The following is a 6,305-nucleotide window of genomic DNA, read 5'->3' as shown; positions in this document are numbered from 1 at the left end:
ACCGTCGATTCATTAGCTTGAGCTATAGGAGTCATCTGATGAGAAAATATCGGTGATTATGTACAAGGGTTACCGAGTGGTAGTCGGCATGATTTCGTCCGCTCAGGGTGTGAAGCATCAATCGGGCAGATGTCAAGGATTAGTTCAACAAAGGTTATGGCCAATCATGAGTTGATAAGGGCTTTCAGCAGGTGGGCCTATCATGCTTGGATATCCTGGGTCCTAGACTTTTTCATATTATTGGCCCACGCAAAATTTTTTCCAATAATATCAATTTAAATTTTTTATGAAATTGAAAGTAAAGTGAAAAGATGTTGGAAATAGATCCTCTGCAGTATCTAAAAAGTATCCCAAGATACTGTGCATGTTTCGAAGACGTTCATCAAAAAATGGGTGACTGCGTGTATTAAAATACTAAGAAAAGAAGAATGAATAAATCTAAAGGTATTTGAACAGTTTAGATAAATATTACATAACTGTCTCTTTTTTGATAGATATCTCAAAATATGCACTATATTTTATGATACTTTTTGAGTACCGCAAGAATCCCGTTTCAAGGATGGTGCACTCAAAAAAAAAAAAAAAAAAAAGGATTTCTAAAGCACTCAGTCACCCACTCACTTCCAACTGAAACCTTAGTTTAAGTTCAAAAGAACTAATCCCTCCTCATGTTTCAACCATATACATATATTAAGCTAAATCAAACGGAGAAAGAATGATCAAGCGAAAGTTCATGGATCTTTCCCTTCTTACACCTACCTCTTTTTTTTGGGGGGTCAAGTGGAGATTTCATTAACCGTGCTCAGTAGTGATCAAGTGCAAGCCTGGGAAACTCGCAACCAAGTCATGTGTTTTTTTTTTTTGGTAACAAACCAATTCATGTGGTTTGACATTCAAGGAAGGATCTTGTCTGTAAGATTTGTCCTCTGGAGGGTCGTACAAGGAGGCATTGTGCAGTCGAGTTATAAGAAGAAATGGATTCATAGTTTCCAGGAAACCAGCCGTCCTATCACAGAGAATCTTAGTTGCATCCATATTTTCTCCTGCTAGTTTCATCGAGAGCCCCTCTCTGATTTCTCCTGTATTGGTTCTCAATTTTGTTGCTGTTTATTATATTTTACTTTCCGGATGTTTATATTGCTCTGCTACTATTATGTTAAATTATTATATTTCCTCTGTTGTGTTTAATGCAAGCTGTGCTCCTTCAATTTACCAAAAAAAAAAAATCGCCACATGGAACGTTTGTGGGTGAGAAGATGACCATTTTAAGGTCATACATGCCTCTGATCGAACTAAGTTTTGTTTTAAAAATGATAATAATAATAGTAATGAAGTGGTTTTGGGCCACTATTTATATTATACATATTTGATATATCAAAATGTAAAAACTAGAACAGCTCTATATTATATATATAACTTTAGTTTTGGTTTGTTTAACCTGCTCTATTTAAATTCGCCAGCCAATCCACCTTGCAGTTCACTACTTCCTAGTAAACAGACTTCTTTATGGCGAATGAGGAGTATAATTAATGTGCTCGCCTTATTTGGAATTGATGCAAGGGTGAACGAATTATTTTAGCATACAATATTTAGAGGCCTCGTGAGGAGTGGAGTGCCACCTCTGCAACCTCCTAAGCAGTCCAGTGGAACAAAGTTTGCACTTTGTGATAGATATAAACTACACCCCTCTTCTTTTAGGTTTATAAAACTCTTTTGTATGTCAAGATATAGCAATCCCAATATAACCTAATCGAGAGGGTTTTGCACCACTAAAGTAATTGAATATAAAGTCTGAACTTGCACCACTTATGATAAAGTGAAGATAAAATAGTATTATTACCTATCACCATTCTATCCACTACTTTCTTGACCATGTGCTGAAATTGGAGATTGGTCTGATATGCTTGAGAAAGGTAAGTATCATGTTGGGTTGGCTTATTCTTGGATTGCCATATTAGCATTTGCAAACTATTATAACAAAAGTGATCTAAAGCATTTTTCTCATGCCAGACATGATCTTAGCCACCATATGGAGTACCAATAATGTTAGGTAGATAAACAGGGGTCGAGGCTGAGCTGAATTCAGGTGGAGACAAGTCATGATGTTGGTGTTATAGTAGAAATATGAACAACGGTAGGAAATGGTCCAGTCCTTTTAGAATTTCACCCATACCTCAACATTGGCAAGCTTGGCTATCTCAAATTATCTCGCATTCTTTTTTTAGGGTCCACTCTCTCATCTCTTCCTTTCTTTGATTTGGTTTAACCCCAGACCAGATGGATGATGACTTCAAAAATCCTTTCCACAAAAATTGAAAGAGTGAACGCTCGCCTTCTCGATGAGGCCCTTTGTTTTATCTTTTATCCGACAAAACAGATTCATTAGTAGAAAGATGCCTTCTACCTTAAAAAGCATAAAGCTAAAGCTAAGCAACGGTGGCAATTACATGGATTATAAAATAATTTTCTTGATGGTATAAAGCGTAAATAAACCTAACTTAGGTTGGGAAAAGCCTCCTTTTCTCCGTTGAAGGAAATCAATACCATTTGAGATCTGTCAAAAATCTTTCAGCACAGCACTTTCCTGATAAGAAAATGGAGCTTTTGTTGAAAGTTTTTTTTTATCCTTTTGTGGACACACCCTTTGGGTTGGAACCTCTTGCTTTTATGCTAAGGCAGAGGCTTTCTCAATGTAATGTCTTACGTAGTTTGCATGCTGTGGATGCTGGTAAAACTTACACCCCTAGAAGGGAAAGAAAATGCTAGCAGCATGTGCTTTGAAAGTTGGCCTTAGAGCTATATCCTTCAGTCTCAGTCAGTCTGGCCGCTCTAACCGATAGCAGAAATTTTATCCTTTGTGATTCAGCCTATGCCTACTAAAAATCATCCTCCACCGACAAGGCTTGAAATCCTATGTCTGAGGTCGATTTCTCAAAGTATCGAAATGTTCTGAAGCTAATAGTTAATGATTATCCTTTTTTTCAACGAGAAGTCAATTTTACTAAGCTTTAACGAGGGCTAACCCTATACTATTAGTAACGTAAGCTTGATAGCTCATCCGATCTTCTTTCTCACTTGGTTAATGTAGGAGTTTGGATAGTTGTCCCAATCCCTATGAGACCTTTTAGATCTTGCACAACTTGGAAAGTGAGATACCTAGCTTGTAGGGAAGGGACAGGATAAGTCGGTTGGTCTAGGGAAGGGAAGTAGCAGTCAAAGCTATGATTTGTATGGTATGTCTTTCTTTTTATTGAAAATTTGCATGATATATCTTATGCTTCCAATCCGGTTAGTTGGTAAGTTACTAAATCCCTATCTCTTGATGGTCGAATACCCCCAATGCACCGAATGGGTTATTTGATTTGACCTCTTGTGTTGCCTCAACATCATTCTATCTCCCGCATTCTCTCCTTTCATCTGTTAATTTATCTTTTTTACTTCACTTCATGATTGGAGTTGTATGCATTATGGTCATTATTACCCCCAATGCATTGAATGGACTATTTAGTTCGACATCTTGTATTGGCTCGACATCATTCTATCTCCCGCATTCTTTTCTTTCATTGGTTAGTTTTTTTTTTTTACTTTGCTTCGCGATTAAAGTTGTATGTATTATGGTCATCATTCCATCCTTGATGTTAACTCTCTCATGTTGACTGTAGATCTCGGATTAAAAACATCTCAAATGAAGCTGCTTCGCATATATGATCACCACACCTCTACTCAAAAGCAAGAAAAGCCTTTGTCAAAGCAGCAAGCAAGATTGGTTAAGAAAAATCATTTAAATAAGATAAGTTCCTTGTTGCTTTTCATAGCATAGAATTAGAACTAGAGAAATCCATATATGAATAAGGATTGATTTTACTTCCACGCCTAGCTACTTTGGATTGGAGGGTAGGGCCGAGTGGGGGGGAGTTTGTGGGAGGTCGGGGTTATGAAGCAAATATCGCCATAACGCGGTCTCATAGCTTGTAAGCATATGAATTGATAATTGAATTCTTTCATCCCCCCAGCCGATATACTAGATCATCTTTTGTTGCTCTTGCTAATGCCCCAACTCCATTTCCTTTGCAAATATACCTTTAGGGGTCATGATCAAGGGTTGGTTGAGCCAGCATTCGCTTTCTATCTTTTTTAATTATACAAAATCAATAGTTAAAAATTGATAAATTTCAAAGGATTCATCTCACGGCAGTGGACATTGTAAATGCCAAATTGTGGCAGTCAAACTCATTTCTTCCTCACTGGTGTGTATGGAGAAATTGAGGGAGGAAAGGTAGGTTTGTTGGGTTGGTATGAAGGATTTCTCTTTGGATCAATTCTGATGTTCGAACTAGTCATTAATGATCGTCAATATTTATACCTTTTTTCAGTGTGCATTGCAAACATTCTTATTTTTAGTGTCTCATCTTCTCTAGAGAAGCTTAAATCAAATGGATAGAGCTGATGGTTCAACTATAGAACTTCTTCTTTTTCATTATTTTCATGGTCGTATCTCGTGGCACAGCAGCATCCATACCATTGAAATAGTTCGTTAGGAGAGATGTTCCCACCGGTGCCCATTCTTTCAATGGTACAATAATTTCTGTTCCTATCCCTAATTTTTTTTTTCTGATTCATCTACATTCCAAAAATTCGTATGCTCCGTAGATAGAGCAAAAAGTGGAGTGTTAGTCAAAGCAAGCTACCCTATTCTAAGCAGAAAGCATGCTTTATTGCCCATCCTCACAGTAAGTTACTTTTTTCCTCCATAGCAAACTAGAATTGAGTCATTTGACTCAGAGATATTTGATGAAACAGGGCTCCTTGGCCCAAAGAGATGATTGAAGGAGAGTGAGCCATTGGGCTCAATGATGCGGCAAGAGTCAGTTGAGAAATGATATCTAAGGATGGGGTGAGGTTAGAGCTAGGTTTCCAGTCTAATGTTTGGGAAGAAGAAGTTTTTCCTATATGGATGACAAGGGAAGATCCAGTCTACGAGTGAATAGATTGAGAGGATCCTCCTTAAGAATTGAAGTAGCTAACAAAGTTAATCATAATAGACCGACGTCTCTCCTTAAGGCAGTATGCTTTAGGAAGAAGCCATATACTATATTTGCTCAAGACTCATATGCTATGCTTCTCCAGCCGAACCTCGGCATCCATAACTAATCTATGTTAGCACATTTGCTCGGACTGATTGACTAGCAAACATTCCTATGATACGTGAGATAAGGTGGTGAATTCTCGTGAACCCTAAGATGACTCTAGCCCCACAGGTGATTGCAGAGAGTGGAGCTAAATGGAATTAAAAATTTGATATTACATCTTTCGATGAATGGTTACACATGGATACATCCTTAAAAAAAAAATTAAAATAATTATTCATCATCATGGATGGACCTGCAATGCAAAGCTCAACAAAAAACAATCAATCTATATTCATTATCAATGTATACGCTATCCATATTTTTATAAATTATTATTTGCCATAGGTTTTATGGCACATCATGAATTTCAAAGAAAATTCATAACACTTAGACCTTTTTTTTCCATGACTTTTGTTTTCCTCAAATCATTCATGAGAAAATAAGAGAAAATATTATGTTCGGCAAAATCAAATATGGATCTATCTGTAGTCAACAAATAAACAGTAAAACCAAACATTTAAGGACTTTTATAATTTAAACCCATTTCAAATGATTTTAATTTTGATGGTGTTTTACTCATCCTGCACAGAAAAATAGTGTATTCTCAACTGAATAAGATAAGTAATACAGTACAAATAAAGAAGAATAAAAATCGAGGCAAAAAAGAATTTATCAATTTTTTTTAAAGTGAAATTATCAAAAATTTTATTAGCTCTTTATCAATTATTGAACTATATTTTACATATCTGGTTGTATTTTTCTCTCCATAGATAATGTAGATTAATATCTAAAACTTGATTTATTCGATGAATATGGTATTGAATTATTTATTATTCATCATCATAATGTGATCCTTTATGAAGCCTTTGCCCTTAGTTTCCAAACCTTTTTTTGCCCAAAAAATATTTCAATCTCCGCACACGATTCGCATAAAGGAAAAAATCTATCCATATTAGTGTTATACAATATGAAAACGTTAAGTCCTTGACTGAAATATTAGAATTTAAGTGATCACAAAACTCCAGCTATCAAGTTTGGAGCGACCATGTATCAATCACTCCTTATAATCCTCTTTGTTCGAAACTAAAACCTCACGCATCACATCAACAAGACTGCCATCTGATGAAGTCTTTTCATGGCGTATCTTTCAAAAAAAAAAAAAAGTCAGGAACCAAT

This window comes from Elaeis guineensis, chromosome 11 (genome assembly GCF_000442705.2).
Source record: "Elaeis guineensis isolate ETL-2024a chromosome 11, EG11, whole genome shotgun sequence".
Classification (NCBI taxonomy): domain Eukaryota; kingdom Viridiplantae; phylum Streptophyta; class Magnoliopsida; order Arecales; family Arecaceae; genus Elaeis; species Elaeis guineensis.
Note: the sequence above shows the minus strand (reverse complement) of the source record.